This window comes from Pinus tabuliformis, chromosome 2_2, assembly GCF_031772625.1.
Source record: "Pinus tabuliformis cultivar Carrire ecotype Pingquan chromosome 2_2, CPIR1, whole genome shotgun sequence".
NCBI lineage: Eukaryota > Viridiplantae > Streptophyta > Pinopsida > Pinales > Pinaceae > Pinus > Pinus tabuliformis.
In genome coordinates this window covers 333,442,254-333,464,495 of record NC_142300.1, presented here as the reverse complement: position 1 = coordinate 333,464,495, position 22,242 = coordinate 333,442,254, and the positions used below count along the sequence as shown (strand labels likewise).

Sequence of the window (22,242 nt, the reverse complement as noted above, 5' to 3'; positions counted from 1 at the left end):
CTAGGCTATTTTTCCTTCATCTTCACAATGGCTAGGTGAACATAGCAGGTGTTTCCTTCACTTTGACATCTAAAACCATAGCTGCAGCAATAGGTATTCCAAATGTGGGTGAACAGTGGAAAAAAGGACAGCTTGTGGGCAAAGAGTATTATGAGCCTTATGTTAAGGCTACTTATCAAAAGAAAATTAGAAGGGTCTTTCCTTTCAAATACCTACCGGACACTTATGTTCCGCTCATGAAGCTCATTATCAAATATTTCACTTGTGAAGGGAGGTTTTTTCTCTTGTACACTTACCATCTTAGATTGTTGATGCACTTTACTAGAGTGAGGATAATGAACCTCCCCTATTTCATATGCAGAAATATTGAAAATATGTCTACATTGGTGCAAAGGAAACCTCCTCCTCAAAAATTTAATATCATTTTTTCATTTTTCATTGTTCAAAATTGTTGTTTTGCATCAGTTGAGCTTCCTGAATATTTCTTGGGATACTTTCATTTCACACGAGGTTTTCAAAGGCCCTCAGGTGACCCCATCAGTGTTTCAAGACAAAGGAGGGCCTTCAAATCAGCTAGAGGTTCATAAGACTTGTTATCACTCAGGTTGTTCCCCAGGAAAGCTCTAAGGGGGGAATACGGCCGAGGTAACCACTAACCAGTCTTTTAGCTGCAGATTCTAGCCAATCTGCAACCAGAGAGGGCTCTCTCTTTGTAATTTAGCTTTTTTTTGAAGTATTTTAGGCTAGTTATGTTGCACAGGGTTTGGTTTTAATTTTGTTGGATGGTGATCTTAAACAGAGCTGGGATGCAAGTCTAAAACAGTTTATACCATTGGGAAAATGGGGTCAATGAGGACGAACTTATGAGAGTGTTTTCTTTGATAAAGGGCAATACTACAGAGCAAGATAATCAATCTTGGAACAATTTTAAAATCTGGAATTTGGTGGAATGTACGCCAGTGGATGAAGGGCAGTTAAGAATCCTTCATCATGTTGGCAGAGGGAAAGTGCATGAATATTATCAAGGAGCAGTAAAGAATTCCTAGGAAATATTCAAAGTGAAAGAATCAGTGGAAACAGGAGCAGCTAAGAATTCATGTTTATGCTAACTCTGAAGAAAACATAATTAACAACAGAGATTGAACACAGAGTGTATTTAAACAAATTCTGGGCTATTCTTTTTCTCTATTACTAAGATTATGAAACATATATGAATTTTGCAAACACAGAAGACACAAAACGCAATTTAGAAAAACTTATTGATCCATAGAAAGACACAAGAATTCTGTAGCAGGTCCCAGAACATCAAATCCACATTCAGATGGTCCAGCAGCAGTGAACTTCAACAACCTTTGTATTAAAAAGTCTCAGAGTTACAGCGCAGTCTAGAGAGAAAATCACCAACCCAAAATACATCTCATGGGGAGGTATTTATACAAAAAGGAGATACAAAATATCGTGTAGATAAGCTATCAGGCAATAACTTCCTTCACCTACTCTACAGAAGAAGTAAATGAAATAAATGAATGCAGCAGTAAATGTTGGTGTGCTGGCTATTTAGTTTGTTAGATATATTTGACTTTTTAGACTGAGTGAGTCAGTTGGTAGCTGTGTCTTTGTTCTGTGTTCCTGCGTCGTTGTCTTGGCCTTTTATCTGTGCGTGGTCTTGCATTAATGAGCTGTAGTCCCAACCTGATTTCCTCTTTCTGCTGTTTTCATTCTTTGACAGGTGGCCCGTGCATTTGAATTTGCTGATATGTAGCTGATCAAAAAGAAAAAGAACCAAAATTTACCATGGTAAAACATCCAGCATTCCCTGCCACCATTGGTCTGTTGGCAACTGATGTCTTTGTATTTTTATTAGTGTTTCATCAGCTTCAGTATACTTGTAGAAGTTGGGCTGGATTTCAAAAAGATGATTTATCTCATGTTCAATGTAGAAGAAATTTTCTAATTTGTCATATAGACTCTGTCCGGAGGGAGGCACTGTGTCTTCCGAAATGCTTGATGATGCTGTAATTTGATTGGAAACATAGGTATTTACCCTGTTAGCATATTTTTCATGTGTTAACAGTCTCCCATTATCGGTCAATAAGCTGGGTAACCCTTTGCTCTGCAACATTGCAAACTTTTCTTTGAAGGCATTTATTTATGTCTGCATTTTTTGGCACTTTCTTTCCAGATTTTGAACAAAATTCCTATGAGGGCCAACACCTTTTTCACTATCAAAATGGTGTCTGTTCTGTTCCTGATATCTAGAGCTGCTAGTTGTTCTTTGGTATGAGTATTCAAAAATTGAATGAGTCTATTGGCCTGCTCAGGCATGTTTCCCAATGATTCCCTGGCCCTTTGAATCTCTACTCGGGCTATTTCTATCAATTCTATTTGCTCATGTATCGTCTGAATTGATTGCCATTGGTCAATGATAGAGTGGCCAATTTTGGTCCACAGAATTGTCTTGATTTTAGGCAGAGTTTTATGAAGAGTAAGCTCTTTTTCTAAGGATTTTATTTTGTTATCCAAGGCCTTTATTTTTCTTGTTTTTTCGGCCACTGTTATCTTAGATTTGTCATAGCTTACTTCCAGCTTGACCAAATTTTCTTTGGCTTCTTTCATTTCTGCCATTTGGACTTCTATCTCTTTTACTGCTTTCATGAGTTCTTCCATACTCATGCTAGAGTCTGGCGCTGTTATTGCTGCTGCTGCTGAAGCATCTGTGGCTGATGTACCTATTGTTGATGCTGGGATGATAGGAGGGATTGCTGTTGCAACTGTGGCAGGGGCAGTGGCCACTGTTGGAGCTGTTTCAAGTGGCTGGGAGGTTGACTCTCCCTGCTTGGCTTGCAATGCTTTCTCCAATTCTTGCTCCATTTGAATTATCCTTTGATTCATCCTCATCAGCAAATCCATGCCATGTGTCCAGTAATCAATATATGATAGCCTTTGAGTAGTAGAGATTCTACTTTCTCAGATACCCGACTTCGACCAAATATGGTGTCTCTCTATACTTGCTCCAGTCATGTCATTCATCTATTCTACCATCGGACTTGGCCTCGGTATCGCCAAAGTAGCAGGTCTGTCCATCAATTGATAATTATACTCTTCACTTTAACTTTCACCCACTCACTCATCACTGCTTTCCACTGTGATGTTCGCAACACATTTCAAATTTCATGGGATGTCACAGTTTTCTGATCTTCCTTGCAATACGTGACTCTGGATGTGTTTCAGAGGTGGGACACTTTAGGGGGAGCCTCACAGAAGCCGCCATTGGTACAGTAACTATAGCTCATACAACATGGAATACACTCCAAGCTCTGGGGAACATTGCATTTGCTTACTCCTATTCCATGATTCTCATAGAAATTCAGGTATTGTTTACTTATGTAATATCACCATAATCCCTGTAAATTTATATCAGTGGCTTCATGGCAACAAATGTGAGGAGCTAACTCAATTGAAATGACGCGCAGGACACAATAAAATCGCCTCCAGCAGAGAACAAGACGATGAAGAAAGCAACCCTAGTGGGCGTGGTGACCACAACGGTGTTCTACATGCTGTGTGGATGTATGGGCTACGCAGCTTTTGGGCACAACGCACCAGGCAACTTTTTGACAGGATTTGGCTTTTACAATCCCTTTTAGTTGATTGACATTGCCAACGCTGCCATTGTCATCCACTTAGTCGGTGCATATCAAGTAAGTATAAGCATTAGCAGTCAGCTTAATCCACTTCATTGTTATTTGGTAATTGAATCAGTTTCGTACTCACATGATGTGACACCTAATTTATCCCATCTCAACTTAATTTAATGTTTTTCCATAGATATTCTAGAATATTACTAACTGGGTACCACTAATATTGTAACTCCATGGATTCCTGACTATGCCCCTTCTACATACTGTGGGATTTAACCTAGAATTTTTTAGTACATAATATTTCATTTTCACAAAGTTTATCATTTAAGTTGCCCCAGCAAATCCATCTTAACCAGTAGCCAAAACATCAAATTATTTAAGGTAGCAATCCCAACAATAATTTTAATGTTTTTGGCCAATGAATTTGAAATTGCTAGCTCCAGAATTTGAAGCTTCCCGGCACATAAGTTATAATCAAATTTTAATACAAGCAGAATTTGATCATATTGAATCAGTGTTATCATGTCAAATATTGACATATTGTACTATTTTCCTTTGTAGGTTTACTGCCAGCCATTGTTTGCATTTATTGAAAGCTGGGCCAGCAAAACTTGGCAAGACAATGACTTCATCAATCATCACTACATGGTGCCAATAACTTTGTATCCAGGGGCTTATTATAAGGTGAATCTGTTCAGGCTGGTGTGGAGGACAGCATTTGTTGTGAGCACCACATTAATTTCCATGCTGCTTCCATTCTTCAACAATGTTGTGGGGCTTCTGGGCACAGTGGCGTTCTGGCCATTGAGAGTATACTTTCCAGTGGCGATGTACATAGCACAAAATAAGATACGGCGGTGGTCTTCTAGGTGGGTTTCTATGCAAATATTGAGTGTAGTCTGCCTCGCCGTTTCCATAGCAGCTGCCACCGGATCCATAATGGGTGTTGTTAAAGCTTTAAAAGCGTACAAGCCCTTCGGGACAACATATTGAATCCCGCAACAAATTATCGAGCAGTTCGCGAGTGGGGTTTGGAGTTGTGTGAAAACATCTAAGGAAACTGCTGCTGTAACTCCCTCACCAATTTGATCCAAGTCGGCAGCTTTCACAAACACTGTCTGTTTACATATCATCATTAATCAATTTCAAACACGGTCCGTTTACCTATCATCACAAAGAGCTTTTGCTTGAAGGGGCCATTATGTCAAACCCCGAATCATAACGTTTAGCAGTGTTGTACGCACAACTACAAAGTGTTTTTTCAGTGTTATGATTACGAAAATAAAATCTATTTGGGTACGCCCATCAAAATTTGACATTTGGTGTCTTGATGGCTTTTTAATATATATACAACATTGGGTGTTTTGTTGGCCTTTTAATATATATATAGATTTGGTCATGCAAGAATTTTGAATATAGTTTCGATAACTGAAAATATTTAATGTGACAGATTTCGTCATTTAAAAATTTTGAATATAATTTTGATAATTAAAAATATTCCATTTTCATAATAATATTTTTTATTATTTAATTTTTTTATATTTATTAATCATTAGGTTTTTTTATTGATTTGCTATTAGTTTTTTTTTTTTTTATTAAAAAAATTTAAAATCTATTCAAAATTTAACATTATGGAATTAAATTTATTATTTTTAAATAAAATTTATTTCTATTTATCTCAAATATGATTGGTGGAAATGTCTTCCATCTTATTAAGTAATGATGGCAAGAATTGACTTTTGTGTACTCTATTATTAATTACTGTGTACTATATCACTAATTACTATGTACAATAAATATAAATAGTTTGGAAAATAACATTATATATTAATTACTACGTACCATGCTTGCACAAGTTCTCTTGTAAATATTTGCAAACATATTTCATTGTTTGAATTAGCCCAGATGGTAAATTTTTCTTCCCTAGAAGTTAAATGTCCAGAGTGTCACTATCCAATTATTTTAAGCCAGCTTGCAGATTTGGTAATCCATGAGAACCATCATCTTAGGACTGGTGAAGCCCCACCTACAACTTCTGTGAATCCATGTCCTAATCCTAAGTGCTCAGAAATTCCATTTCCTCATGAGTTAGAGCATGTTTTGATGATGCATGAGATTCCTATTTTGGAAAATGAAGATCTGAGGTTAACCCAAATGTTTTCAATAGTGAGACTAGCCAAACTGAGATATGGTCTTGGTTATCTTGAGCAAGCTAATGGCCTTATACCAAATTGTTGATTTGGTTCTGTTTTGGATGACTGCAAAAAGCCAGCAGTCATGGAGATGCACAAATTCTTTACTTTAATGAATGGATGTCTAAAAAATAGAGTCCCTGCCAAATGGATGAAAGCCATGTTGAATTGGGATCTTTTTACAAATCCTAAAGCAGAAGAATTTGGATTTAGTCATTCTATGTTTGAGAAAATAAAATTGTCTCAAGAATGGAAAAACCACATGGAGTGTACTAACACATGGATCTCATTCTATGTTTGGTTAGAAAAGAGAAAGAAACAGATGATTTTAGTGACTGATGCATCCACTTCATCTCAACATTCTTGGATAGCACTAGATGGCCTTAAAGTTGAAACACCTACAATTTTTCCTCCATACAAAGGCATAGTGCTTGGAGAAGGACAAAATTCTGCCAAAGCAATACCATTAGTATTAAAGGATGACAGTGCATTTGGTATTGATTGCAGAATACATAAAACTTCAAAACAGCTGAATTGGACAAACACAGCTGTGAAAGGTCTTGAAATGAACATGGCCAAATCCAAAGAGGTCAAAGAACAATTTGATACTGTCCAGTTTTCTTTAAATTCTGTAAATAATTCCTTAAATAGTGTTCAAAATTCTACTTCAGTAATTAGAGGATATGTTAGAGAATCTCTAATAAAACTAGAGAATGTTGAAGACAAAATGGTGGAACATATTGGTTCTACATTTGGACAAATAAATGAACTGGTATAGAAGATGAATCAATTATCTATATCCAAAATAGAAAAACCAGTTCCTTCTTCTTTTTTGCATAAAGAAAGTGTGCGTATTCAAGATCCTGTCAAGCCAGTCGACACGTTTCCTTTTTTATTCCCCAAAGAAATTGCATCCCAAGAACCAAAAAAAGTTGAAACTCTAAGTGAACATATTTCTATAGCAAGTCTATTTAAGGAAGAGGAAAAAGAGCTAGAAGTTATGCATATATATGAGCCTTTGGAAAGTTAGTACAACAGGTATTTAGCACCTAATATTAGAGGAAAAGGCAAACTCCCTGAAGCCCACACTTTCTTCCCTAATTCTCATAGGGAATGGACTATAGATAACCTTAGTGTCGACTAGATAAGACAAATGGTAGACATGATGTTTACCGAATATAAACTTATGTGTCTAAGAGGAAAAACTGAGGTAGAAGCTTGCAAAACAATTATCCAGTGTTTCACAGGCACACTATCAAAATGGTGGGAAACAGAATCCTCTCTTGCTTTAATTAAACAGATGGAAGAACAGCTTCTCAAAGATGAGCAAGGAAATATAATTCATAATTCAGATGGGACAGTATAGAACAACATGATTGGAGCCTTGACCTCCATGATTGTTGAGCACTGGTGTGGTTCTGAGGAAAAAATAGCCGACAAGCATGAGATTATTTTAATGAATCTCAAGTGCAATAAAATATCCCAATATGAAGACTTCCATCGAGATTGGATGTAGACAATCTATGAAGTCAAAGACTCAAAGAATTTGTTATGGAAGCAAGTCTATCTTGCAGTACTTCCTTCCAAGTTTTTTGACTATCTCAGACTGCAAATTTTTTTTCAAATGCCTTTTGAGTCTTACACATGGGGAAAAATATATTCAATTATTACTAAAGCCTTGGTTGGTCTTTGCACAAGCTCGAAAGTTAGTAAGTCTCTAGAAAAGTTGTCCAGATTCTCCGACAAAAATCATTGTGCAGCAAGTATGGGTTATCTCTTGATGATCCATTAGTAAAAAGGAGAAAAATCAAGAAAAGAGCCAAGAAAGAAAAGAATTTATCAACCAGAAAAGACTTTAAGAAGCAAGGCCGATCTTTTCGATAGCATAAAAGGAAGGGATATTACAAATATGTCCCTAAGACACATTATTATAAACCATCTGATATTCACCTGCATAGTGCCAAGCAAGAAAAATGGAATAAATTGACATGTTGGTTGTGAGGCAAAAATGGACATACTGCAAATAACTGTCTAGTAGGTGAAGAATCAAAAAGAAATCGAGGCAAGAAATCTCAAACTCAAAATCAAAAATTAAAAACTCCAAAAACAGAGGCTCAGTATTTGTGCATGAGGTGTGGGTCTAGAAATCATAAAACTGATCATTGCCCCAATATGGTGATCAAAGAACACCCCCAGATTCAGCAGCAACAGTTGCTTGACTCATCTGTTGAAAGTTCTAGTTCTGTATATACTTCAGAAGAAGAAGTTGTAGAATTAATTTTTTATGCAAATGCTTGTGATTGTTCAGATTTTGAAAATTGTAAATGTATTTTCTCTTCTGAATCTGAAATTTCTAATGAATCTTCTGATGAAGATATACAACCACAGAAATACAAAGGAAAAATTCTTATGGCACAGACAGAAGAAGATGAGATAAAAATCTTGTCCCAAATAAGAGCTATGGAAGAAGGAGAAATGAAGAATCACCTTATGGAAGCCTTCATGGACCAAATGAAATCTTCCAACAGAAGTTCTTCAAAGAAGCCACTCTTCATTGATGCCTCTTATGAAAAGAATGAAAAATCATTCCAAAGACATCAACAACAAGATAAGGTTCGCGCGCTTACCTTGGGGGAAGTAAGTCATGAAATTCACAATCTCAAATCTAAATTTTCTATTCTTAAATCTCAGATTGTGAAATTAGAAAAAGGCAATTCCATTGATGAAGCAAATCCTATAGAAGAATATGATACAGCAGAATTTTACAAGCCAAATGTACATATTTATGAAGGAAGAAAAGATATTGCTTCAGGTTTTCAAGAAATGAGGATACTCGCCATCGAATACCAGTAACATCATGTACAAATAAATATTTGCATACAAGGACAGATGTTCAAATTAACTACTCTTATTGATTTTGGAGCAGAAGTAAATATTTTAAATACAAAAGTGATCCCTCCTAAATATTGGATGACAGCAGAAAGAAAAGTTATTGGCTTGGGAAGTAAAACGCTGAAGTATGAAATTCCCAAGGCATCTATCTTCTTTGATAATCACTTCATAAAATTAAAATTTGCAGTTGCTGACATCCCTATTGATTGTATTGTAGGTAACATATTTTTGGCTACTGTTGAACCACATGGTTCATTTAGAACAAAAAAGAATAAGGGTGGATATTTTATTACTCTTCCTACCTCCTCGAACAACCCAAGAAAAATTAAATTTCCATATGTCTCAGCTCCACGAGTCTCGACAATGGTTTAGACTATGGAAGAGCTAAAGAAAGCTGAATCAAAGCTAACATATCTAAAAGATTTGAAATCCACCATTCATATCTCGAAACAGCTAAGCTTAACAACAATACAAAAGAAAATTTTAGAATTAAATGCACAAATAGAGAAAGAATGTTGTGCAGAAGATCCAAATGATTTTTGGCACAGAAAGCAATATTGTGTTGAATTGCCCTATAAAACAAAGTATACAAGTAAGCCATGTAAAAGTAAGGCAATTTGATGAACAAGGAATATCGTGATCTCTACGAAAAAGAAATCAAGAATCCGTTGAGTAAGAAATTGATTAGAGAAATAGAGAGCCGGTGGAATTGTTATGGGTTCTATGTAAATAAAAGAGCAGAACAAATCAGAGGCATCCCAAGGCTAATCATCAATTATAAGCCTTTGAACTCAGTACTAGAAGATAATACATATCTGATTCCCCACAAAGGAGATCTGATAAGCAGAATAGCAGGAGCAAAAATATTTTCCAAGTTCGATTTGAAATTAGGATTTTGGCAAGTTTCTATATCAGAGAAGGATAAATTCAAAACAGCTTTCAGTGTCCCAGCCGGACATTATGAATCGTATGTAATGTCTTTTGGCCTAAAGCATGCACCATCCAAGTTCCAGAAGGTGATGGACTCTATATTTAAACCCTTCTTCGATTGGCTGATTGTGTATATAGATGATATACTTATTTTTTCAAAAAAATTGCAAGATAATTTTAAACATATACAGACCTTTGTAAATACAATAAAAAGGAATGGTCTTGTATTAAGAAAAAAGAAAATCAAAGTCTTTCAGACTTCCATTGAATTTCTTGGCCATACTATATTCAATGGCCAAATCTCCTTGCAAAAACATGCTCTAGAATTCTCTAACAAATTTCCAGACATCATTACAGACAAGACGCAACTACAAAGATTTCTTGGTTGTTTAAATTACGTGAGTAATTTCTATCAAGACTACACCAAAGACAAAAGCTTATCAAATCAGAGGCTGCGCAAAAATCCTGAACCTTGGACTCCACTACATACCAGAGAAGTTCAAAAGATTAAATCCAAGGTCAGAGACCTTCCCATACTGTATATATCTGATGATGCAACTTATAAGATTGTAGAATCCGATGCCAGCAACATTGGATGGGGGAGTATATTAAAACAGAAAAAGGATAATGAAGAACAGGTTATCCAGTTCGCTTCAAGAACATGGAACCCCACTGAGAAAAGATATTCTACTATAGAAAAAGAGGTGAAAGTAGCATGGAATATCATCGACAAATTCAAGATCCATTTGATCAATAAACCTTTTCTTCTCAGGACAAATGTGTTTGCCCTTAAGAAGGTGCTTAATAAAGATATCAAGAAACCTGGAGAAGCCAAATTCGCCAGATGGCAAGCCCTTTTTGAAAATTTTGATTTCGAAGTGGAACACATCAAAGGAGAAGACGACTGTCTACCTGATTTTCTCAGCCGAGAATACATACAAACCCAGTCACAAGAACAAGAACATGTTTTTGTTATTGTTACTTAATGGGACCCAGATAATCAACAAGAAGTTCTTAGAACTATCAAAGAGGACCAAAGCTGGGAAGAATACAAGGAAAAATGGAAGACAACCTGGCAGCTAAGACAAACAAAAGTCTTAGATACAGATCTACAGCCACATATAGATATTTTACACCTAGTGCCTGAAAGAAGAGTATTTCCCAAAGGAAATCATTGGATCCATGATATGGTGTATACTAGCAGTATGGCTGCAATTCATCAAGCAGAAGAGGCATTACAAAATAACTTCCATGACATCGCAATGATTTGGTCTGAAGGAGGAAGACAAAGAAATACTTATCACAGATATTTAGTCATCAACAGAACCAGAAACACAGATTGGACAATCACCATAAATTCTCCTATCTTATGGCCACAAAATAATCCTAATCTTATTTTTCCTGACACTGTCTATAATTTTTCAGGTTACAAAAAATTATGGTGGGATCTCCTAAATGTTGATGGAAAGAGAGAAAACCATTATACAAAATTAAAATTTGGATCAATTAGGACCATGCAAAGAAATCAATTTTCAGGATGGTTAGGTGACTGGTGGAGAGATTTTGGAGTAAATTGCACTGTTATAGATCCAATATTTTATGAAAGTTATTTTCAGAAGTCATGTGACAAATGCTACCACAGAATTGTTGTTGATTGTTTTCATATTCCTTGTACCACAGTAAGTGATCTGCTAAATTATCGAGATCACCATATACTATAAGAATTTATGGCTAGGCATGAGGAATGGCTAGTCATGACTAAAATAAAGCATCAATATGTACTATTATAGTTCGGCGGATCTGTACAAAGGCATGGGACGACCTCATTTATCCCAGAAGTAGGTTCTCGGGAATCACAACTCTTGGTGAATCATCCCACAGTGCTAGTCCTTCCTCATAAAAAGGTTTTCGTGGGTTTATCTAGAAAGATCCACTGTGTAATTATGTTGTCTAGTCATGAGGACTATTCATGGCCAGTTTCCTCATGGCCTTAACTGGTTAAAAGGCATCCATGTTGTAGATAATATGCTTTCCGTCGGATTGATTGTAATCATGTAATAGGAAAAAGATTCTTTAGTCACGATACTTAGAGCACTTCTCCGACTTTTGGTGGATATTGAACCACATCTCCATGATTGATAGAATCTTTCATACTCAACTTGTTGGTCCGATGGTCGGATGTTTGTCCCCTCTTCTTCCTATAAAATGAAGAGAGTCATTCTCATTCGGGGCATCGATAGCTAGAGTTATTGTGTCTTTTGAAGTTTGGAGTCGAGAGCTTCTCCTGCTCTGCAACTGCGGACATTCAGTCTGATCTGCTTCCATCACGAGAAGAACTCAAGTCTTTAGGTGATCTAAGAAGCTTGCGCATCAGTGTGAGAGCACTGGTGAGAACCTTAAGTGGCTAGATCGTTAGTGTGTTTGTGTATATGTGTGTTTTGAGTATATGTTCAAAGACAGAGTCTGTGTAATCGCCAGGTAGCCTCCAGTAAGCTATCTCAGTATTGAGTAGCAACAGTCTGGTAAATGTGAACACAATCCATCTCTGGTATGAACAGATTGTAAATCAAGTGTAATCGAAATCTGAAAAATTCAATAAAAGAGTGTTATTTCATTTTCCAATTCCGAGTACTGTGTGCTTTAATTTGTGCTGTTGTGTAGTAGTTGTCTCATAATTTTCACTTGAAGTTCATTAGGGGTTCGCCAAAGGTTTGAAGGGATGCCAAACTGTTGGAAGGCGAGGAAGCCGTATGTAAGGTCACAGTGCATGAAAGATCCGAGTAGGTTCGCACTAAGTTCACCAGAGGTTGATTAGTGAAGACAAACGAAGAGACATAGCAAGGCCAAGTCATAAGAGAGTGACAACAGCATAGGCATCACTGTAGCAGCACTATAGCAAGATTTGTGAGCAAGCTTTGTGAAAGCCCCTGTAAAAATAACATTATATATTAATTACTATGTACCATAGACACAAATGGTTTGTAAAGTATTGTATAGACAATTTTTATGCGTTTTATTTTTTTTAATTTACAAAAAAATAATTTTAAAAATATAAATTTGAAAAAGATATGTAAAAATAACATGTGCACAATTTGTACAACTCTCATTCTATCAATCTATACTATAATGACATGACATGTGTACTATAAAATGAACATTATAAAAAAATTTCATCATTCAATATTAAATAAATAATTATTAACTTGTTATCATTCTCTTCAATGTCAATTATATACCAAAATGTTTAATTATATTAAAAAAAATTAATTAAAAAAGGTTAAACAAATATTCATATAACTCATTTTATAATTTTATTATTGTTTGGAATCCACACAACACATCATGACATTAAAATATCTTATTAAACTATGTGACAAGGAACGTTAGCTATGCGACCTTGTTCTATATTATATTGCATTGGGTTAAAAGGAAAATAAATTGGGCATCTTTAATAAAACTTTAAAACATATTTTTTTTAAGGTATTAGAATTGCTACATTAAAAAGTTTTATGAATCTCTAATATAATGGACAACATTCAAAACTCTTTTTGTATAGAATTTTTTTTGAAGACATTGAGTTTGGTGTTTAATGGTTCACAATACAAAAATTTAATGACATTAAAGACTCTCAAATAAAAATATGAAAATTTGGAGGGCTCATCTTCATCACAGAATAAAAAAGGATTATAGATAGAAAAATTGGAGGCATTGGCTTATAGGTCCCATTTTAGAGGTAGGTGCTGGTTTAGAGATTTGGGATTTGGAACCCTTTAGATCCATTTTGATATATCAAACATCAATTTTTGAGGTCAAAAGTTTGTCAACATAGCTCTCAATCTTTTACCACGGGACTTGCACTGGGGAGCAATACCATACCACGTGCATTCATATTAAGAGATATATATTAAGGAAACAATGACGTAATATATTGAACATATAATAGGGGGTAAAGGGTTTTTATATTGGTAGGTATAAAAAATGGAGTTCAAAGTTAATGAAAAATATAAAGGGGTATAAAAGATGTTAATGAAGAAATGGATACCTACAATATCTAGTGAAAGTAGGGGTTTTTTTAATTGGGAATGTGTGTTGAGTTTGTATTGGCAGGGGGTTAAATAATGTGATTTTTAGAAGTATTTTCCAATATGTAGTCAAACTAAGGGTATTGTTTAGTATGTCGTGAATTCACATGATATGTCAAAGGTTCATTGAGTGAAGCCCTCGCGCCCTTTACATTGTTCTACACATTGATCTTTTTCCAACAGTGCAAAAACACCTCAATTGGAGTTTATATGTGGGCGTTATATCTACCATAAATTTACCTACCTTGTTGACCACCATGATTGAGTTGATTCCCATGCCAACCCCTATTATTCATGTATAGATAGTCACATGTGCATTTTTAAGAAGATTCTAGAATGTCTAAAACCCTAACATTAATTAAGGGTTGAGGGACATAAAAACCCTAATATTAAATGGTTATCAGACTCTGTTAAATACTAGGACACTACGAGGAGAGAGGGTGCACTCTTTTAGCATTGTGCTTGTTCCATATTTGAGCAAATGCTTAAGAGTAGGATTTGTGAGCATAGCATGGGAGGAAGTAGATTTTGTAATAGCCATTTAGGCCAAAGTGTCAAAGGCAACTCCATAGTGAGTGTTACTTTCTTTGTATTCACATTTCATAAGAGAAGAAAAGAGAAAAAAGCATAGGCATCACCTTCTAGTGAGTTTTCTCCAATTTCATGTTTTTATGTTTCCCGACATATGCGTGGATGGTGTGTTCATTTTTTTATTCTTTCATCTCCAAATTTTACTTATGTTTATAAATTTAAGAAATAAACTAGTGATAATGATCCAAATTGGATCATTAATCTTTTTTTCATCAATGTTGATGCTTGCGGGGTGGAAAAATCAAAGAAATCATCTTACAAAAGTAGTTTTGGTGGTGGAACCCAATTTGAAGAATTGGGTGTTAGAAACCTTCTAATGCTAGTTTGAGGCCTTAATGATATTTTTTAGGAGTGAAACGTTTTTGCTTAATATTCACACCCCCTATCATTTTTCTACACTCAAAGACCTTTCCAACAATGCAAGAATCACATCAATGGGAGTTCAGATGCAAAAGTTATGCCACCTAGAAGTTAACCTATTATGATTGACCAACATAATCTGAGAGGAATCCAAATTAACCCTAATTGCTCATGCAAAGAGGGCTAACCATGTGGACACTATGAAGAAGAATCTAGAAGGGTTGAATTGTAACTCATATTGAGGGTTAAATGGTCAAATTCAACCCCTAGTTGGTTGTAGGGCTATGCTAAAACTTAGCCACTAGGAGGTAAAGGAATTCGATTATATTATACAGAATTTTGTTCCATAATTGAGTATAGTAGCTGAGAGTGGATAGAGAGAGAGAAGAATAGAGGGGTTTTTGTTCTATACTAATTCACAAGCCATAAGTCTTACTTCTTTGTATTTGCACCAATTCAATTCAGAGAAAGAAAAATCAGAGCAACCTTACCTTCTAGCTGCTAGGTTTTCTCCCAAAAGGGTTCCCAACTAATATCTTGATGTTATTGTGTTTTTGAGTGATTGTTTTATTTATTCTCTATTTTCTACATTTTATATAGTACGTTCATAAGCAGAAAACAATAATCTAATATATCCAGAAAATCTAAGGAAAAATAAATCTCAAAATTTAGATTTCGAATTTCAATATATTTTTATTGGAGTTGTTGTGGTGAACTATCTACTGGATTATCCACAAAAATTTACAAATCATATTGGTATCACAACAGGTTTCATTGGGTATATTGTGGGGAATTTTAGGGGATCATATTGGTAAGAAAAAAGTCAAAAAACCCAATCCAAGGATGACAAAGCTAGTTTTAATAGCCCACAAGATCCAACAAAAGAGATATTCACAAGGCTAGAAGAGAAGGTCACAGATATCAACCATAATATGAAAATTGTTATGGAATCTTTGGAAAATAATCTTGGAATCAAATAAGACAAAGATTACAACTCATATTTCGGAGCAAAAGGAAAATCGAAGGAGAAGGAAGAACCAGAGAAGGAATCTAATAAAGAACCCAAAAAGGAATAACCCAGTTTGAGTGTCATGAACCATTCATATTCCCTATTTAAGATGGAGAAAAGGTTGACATCAACAAATATTAAGGTGATATTAACACTTTCAAATTAAATCACTAGTTGCAGTAGTTAGAGGTTTATTTTAGTGTCAACCACATAGAGGAGGAATAGAAAAAAAATCCTCATTTGAAACAAAATGGCCATGCTATGAATCGATGGGAAAGCAAAATAAAAACCCTGATGTTGGAGGGGGTTCTGCTTGTAACTAAGTCGGGGGGGTGTCAAAACTTTCATAAAGTCTCAATTCTACCATATTGGTTATATAGAGGACCAATGCATCTAGTGGCAATATTTCTAGTAGACATAGGGGCAGTGTGTACAACAATACATCATAGAATTCAAGAAGCTAGCAATAATGTTAGGTATATGTCCAAAGAACCTAGACATGCTCCTCAAGTATCTTGGGGAGCTATATGGCCATCTATGAAAGAAAGTGATGTTGTTCAAACCCAGATCATTTGATGGGCCTTTTAATGACTTTTCTAATTGCTTAGATATACAGCCAAAAAATTGTTCATTTAATTGTCAACCTAGGGTCTGTAGGGAACTTCTGAACTATCATGCAACGCATATTCTAGTACAATCGTGTATGTGTCTGAAGTTGTAGTAACTAAATAACTGTCACAATTCATGATATAAATATACTTTTACAAGTCACCAAGTAATCTAAATCACATCTTCAATCCAATCCACATTTTCAAGAATGTAAAGGGACATTTTCTAATCTATGTTGTAAGAAAGTAAATCTCACCAACATCTAAAGGTGACTTGGTCTTAGATTTTACATCGATTACAAGAAAGTGAACAAGGTGAATATCAAGAATATGTATCTTTTTCCACAGATTGATGATTTGTTTTATCAGTTCAAGGGAGCTACAATGTTTTCGAAGATTGATCTAAGATCAGGATATCATTAGGTGCACATCAAAGAAGAAGACATATACAAGACTGCATTTTGTACCAAATATGGGCACTATGAGTTCGTGGTGGTTCCTTTTGGTCTTACCAATGCTCCAACCACCTTCATTTGTTCGATTAACGAAGTGTTGCACCCTTATTTGGATAAGCTTGTGATAGTCTTTGTTGATGATATATTGGTATATTCCAAGAATGAGAAGGAGCATGTAGAGCACTTGGAAACAATGTTGAGATTATCGAGAGAGAATCAGTTGTATGCTAATCTCAACAAGTGTAGTTTCTTTCAGACTTAGATTCATTATATGGGACATGTTGTTTCCAAGGAAGGGATAACAATGGACCCGAAAAAGATAAGACTGTAAGGGAGTGGCCATCTTCGAGGAATGTGGATGAGGTTAGATAAGTTAAGGGGCTAGCAAGTTATTATAGGTAGTTCATCCGGAACTTCTCAAAAATTGGCTATCCTATCACATATTTGCATAAGAAAGGGAATAGTTTTGGATGGACTGAGAAAAGTGCAACTGGTTTTGATCAGTTGAAGCATCCGCTTACCAATTCTCTAGTTTTGAAGATTGCAGATCCTGATAAGGAGTTTGTGGTTTGTATAGATGATTGCAAGGAAGGACTTAGTGGAGTCTTGGTGTAGGAAGGGGAAGTGGTTTTCTAGGATTCAAGGAAGTTGAATGAGCACGAGAAGAACTATGTGACTCATGATCCTGAGTCAGTAGCTATTATTCATGCATTGAAAATGTGGAGCCATTATCTCCTTGGCAGGAGGTTTGTTCTGATGATTGATCATAATGGACTAAGGTATTTATTTGACTAATAAAAATGCAAGATAAGCTATATGGTTGGATACTATCAGTGTGTTTGATTTTGATATCAGGTACATCAAGGGCAAGGAGAATCAGGTGGTAGATGCTCTTAGTAGGAGAGTGCAAGTGAATCATATTTTAACTGTGATCTCTTATGGGACACATTTGTAGGAGCAAATCTTACATGAAGGGAAGCATGATGAGAGTATCAAAAAATAAAATAGAGATTGTAGCAGCAGGGTGTAGGTGATAGGGATGAGGAGTATCACCTCACAGCAGATGGCTAAGTCAAATTCAGGAGCAGGTTTTATGTGTTGTATAACAGCAAGTTGAAGAAGCTTATCTTGAAAGAGTTTCATGTCAAGCCATATTGAAGGCACCTAGGATATCAGAATACTTTGACAGTTGTTAAGAAGTTATATTATTGGCCGAACTTGAAGAAAGATGTGGCTAAGTTTGTTGCAAGGTGTTTGGACTGTTAGTAGGTGAAAGTGGAATGCAAGAATCCATCTAGTTTATTGCAGCCTATTCTAATTCTAAAATGGAAATGGGAGGTCATTTCCAGGGACTTCATTACATGTTTTTCAATGACCTCGTGACAAAATGTTTCCATCATGGTTGTGGTTGATAGGTTGAGCAAGGTGGCTGACTTCATTGCAGCGAAGTCTACTAATTTAGCTAGTGAAGTGGCTCAGATCTTCATCAGGAAGATAGTGAGGTTGCATGGTGTTCCCAAAAAGATAATATCAGATAGAGATGCCAAGTGTGCTTCCAAGTTTTAGATGGAGTTGTTTGCAGGCTTGGGGAAAGAGTTAGCCTTCAATATAGCTTATCATCCATGAACAGATGGACAAGTAGAGAGGTTTAACAAGATTCTTGAGGACATGTTCAGGATGTATGTCATGGATCACTAGAGGAAATGATAGGAGTATCTTCCACTAGTGGAGTTTTCTTATAATAATGGGTATCAGGAATCCTTAAATATGAGTCCATTTGAGGTTCTCTATGGGCAGAGTTGTAGTATTCCTATAAGATGGAGTGATCCAGTGAACAGAGTGTTGATTAGACCAGATATGTTGGTTAATATGGAGCATGAGATGCAGGTTATTAAAAGGAATTTGAAGGCAACACAGGACACAAATAAGAGTTATGCAAATCAACATAGAGAATTCAAGGAGTTTCAAGTTGGGGAGCATGTGTACTTATCCATCAAGCCCAACAGGAGCTCCTTGGGGATTAGGTCATGTTCCAAGCTAGAAACTCGATATTACATACCTTTTGAAATCCTGGAGAGGATTGGACCAGTGGCCTACAGACATGCACTACTACCAACAGTGAAAGTCCATGATGTTTTCCATGTTTCATTGCTTAATAGATATGTGAAGGATATTGATCATGTGATTGATTGGTCAGTATTTTAGGTGGAACCAAAGGGAGAATTCTAGCTAGAGCCACAATGCATTGTACAATAGAAACAACTCATGCTCTGAAATAGAGAAATAGAGCAGGCTAAAGTGAAATGGAAACACTATGGATCCAATGAAGCTACATGGGAGATGGATGATCAAATGTGGGAATTATATCCTTCTTTATTTTCTAGTTGAAGCAAACGAGTTTTGGTATATGTATATATATGTATGTCATTTTAGATACCACATCGAGTTGTGTTATAAAGCTCCAATAAACAGTATGTTTGTCATGTTTTTCATTAGTTGTCATTGTAAATATTGCATCGAGTTGTGTTATAAAGCTCCATAAGCAATATGTTTATTCATCGTAAGTGTCATAGAACATCAAGGATGGTGTTCCCCCAAGGGGGAGGGGTTTGTAACAGACCCGAGTTGATTTTACATGTAAATAAATTAAACCAAGGTCATGGTACACGTATTCCAAGCTTAATGGAGGGGGAAAAACTATAGTGGACATCACTTGTGGCTTATTAATGCCTATGGAAATTGTAAAGGAAAAGAGGCAATAAAAGAAAATTTAATATGAGGAATAAAGGAAAATATGAGAAATGGAGATGAAGAGAGACAAATATGCATGCAAGGGAAATTAGAGAGAATGTAGAGGAAAATGAAAGAGAAAAGGAAAAAGGAAAGGAAGAGACTAGACATCAATGATTAAATGGCATCATAGAAACAATTCATAGCTTTTGGTTCAACCTTTTTCAATTCTAGCTTTCATCACTTTCAAAAATAAAGCTCTAAGAGAAGAGAGAGGAAGCACTTGGACACAAGAAAGCAAGCAAAGGAGAGGAAGGGAGCATAAGGGAAATTTTGGAAAAGCAGCTATAACATGAGGACATTGCAGGTAATAGGTTGCATGTGTGATTTCATTGTTGAGATTCAAATGCATGGTGCATGCATTTAATTATTTGATTTAAACTTTGAATGGTTGATATACTTTGGATACTGATGAAGTGGTCTAAGGAAAATTCCCAAGGGTCAAGGGTGGATATGGATTTTCTCTTGGAAATATTGACATATGGGTGGAGACAGGAAAATTCCTCTGGATTTGGTGAAGAAAGTTGGAGGCATCTAATCTTGTTTAGTGTTAGTTACTTCTTGACCAGTTTAGGTTAAATCACTATGGTTGAGGGTTGAGGCAGTTTGGCCTCTAGAAGCCCTAGTTGGTTCTGTTTTGGTTTGAAACATATGATCCCACATTTATGCTTGGAACATGGCATGAGGGTGATTAACTGAAAGAGATATTTTGTTCAGTCCAATATATAGTCAGGTGGTATGTGGAAGTCCCTAACTTGGTTGACATTTTCATATGTTAATATGAGTTATTTCCTTATTGTGATCAATGAGCACATGTACTAGTTATTGTGTTGATTTTATGATTGATTTGTCATGGATTCATTCTATTTGTATTTTGGTTATAAGCATGGTTAAATGATATGTGTTGGTTATGCATCCTATTCGTGATTTAATAAGTTATTGAATGGATATGGAAATGTGTGGACTAACTAGTGCTGTTGTAGATAGTTTGAGAGGGAATTGAGCCTTCTTGATGATTCCTTGATGAATTTAAGGAGACTTGAACAAATATATATTCATGACTTGTAGATTATTGTGTTTACCATATGTTTTACAAAATGTTTATCACATGTTTGGATTTTTTGTGCAAGACACAGCCTTAGCATTCATCATATTGACTTATCATCACCTTAGACTTTATTTTGGAAAGTTTTGGGTTGTTCTGGGCAGTGGCTTGTAGGTTATCCCTAAAAATGTGGCACTTATTTGTGACTGCATGCATGGAACTGAGAAATTTCGGTTGCAACTGCATGAAGGTAGGCTTGTGCATTCCACTGGAGTTTCCAACCATATGTGTAGCATTGGGTTGTGATCTCAATTAAAAAGAAGTTCCAACTCATGGTCTGAGCACTAGGGGTTGTGGTCTGAGCACCGAGGGTTGTGCTCTGACACCTAGGTGATGTGATGTCCCTGAGAGGTTTCAGTAAGTTTTCAATTAGTGAACCTCACTTCCATAACTAGAACTTGGATGTCCAGTCACATCATAATAACTCTCGTCTCATGTTTACTTGAATATCTTGTAAAAGGGGGTAAATATGGTATCGGGTGCTTACAACTTCGTTGAGTGATCCTTATAAAAAATGCCACATATTTACTCAATGTCAAGTGGACACACTCTGAGAGATTTCTTCTTCCTATAATTTGAGCAGAATATTGGCAATGCTTTTTTCAATTTTAGTATCCTTTTGTTTTTCCTGCAGCACATCCAATTGTGAAGAAAAAGAGCTAATGATATCAAATTTAAAATTTTCAAACAAATTATCAACTTCCGCCCTTGTGAATTTTCCATTGGCTAATTTATCTATCTGAGCAGAAGAATCTAATGATCATGTCGAACTCCACATTGAGAGAGAACTTCAAGTACCATTTCTTCCTTGCTCAATAAGCTTCTTCAACTAGTTGATATATTTTTTCAACACATGGATTAGTACATGGGGAAAAAATATTCCTACTTTGAATGAAATTTGTTGGAACAAAACCTAATTGCAGGAAATATAGCCTATGTGTCTTGACACTTTATGAGGCCAATCTCACTTCAGTCTGTTGAAGTGATGCACAGGTTCTTACCTCTCGTCTTATTGCTCCGTCACCTTAGAGCCAAGAACACATCTATTAAACTCATGAACAATGCATCTATAAAAAGAAACAATTTCAGTTATGATCTTGCTCCCTTAATAATCTCTCTGGTAACGACACCAAAATGTTGGGTGAACCATTTTTCTTACTAAAACAAATCAACTCGCTCAAACATAAATTATCAACCAAGATAAGTCATTTATTTCAAGGTTAATGTGCAAAGTATATGCAAGAAACAATTGCTAACTTGCATTAGCTAGTTCCTAATGCTAAGCTTTCTTCTACAAGAACTGACACAGAATAAAACCAAAATATGATGTCACTCTTCACACCTGTAGGAAGGGAAATCAATCCACAAAAATCACATTGTCAACTCCTCGCTTGCAGAAGGATAACTCACTGCACGCAATGCTGGAAAAAAAATCGCACTTGCAGAATAAAATTAATTTGTAACAACAGAAGTCCAGTAAGGATTGATCCAATAACTATGTTCTCACATGAGCAATCTTTATTAAATATTTTGCAAGTTAACTTAACCAACAATAACATCAGTATATCAACAAAAATCTGTAATAGT

The 22,242-nt window shown here is 35.7% G+C and overlaps 1 pseudogene across 1 annotated transcript; it reads left to right on the top strand.

The window, feature by feature from the left end:
- Nucleotides 1-2,909: 2,909 nt before the first annotated feature.
- Nucleotides 2,910-4,634, top strand: LOC149192641 (amino acid permease 3-like; annotated as a pseudogene). Its single transcript, XR_016254894.1, has 4 exons — nt 2,910-3,074; nt 3,232-3,371; nt 3,474-3,701; nt 4,203-4,634. The product of XR_016254894.1 is annotated as an amino acid permease 3-like (transcript).
- The last annotated feature ends 17,608 nt before the right edge of the window (nt 4,635-22,242 follow it).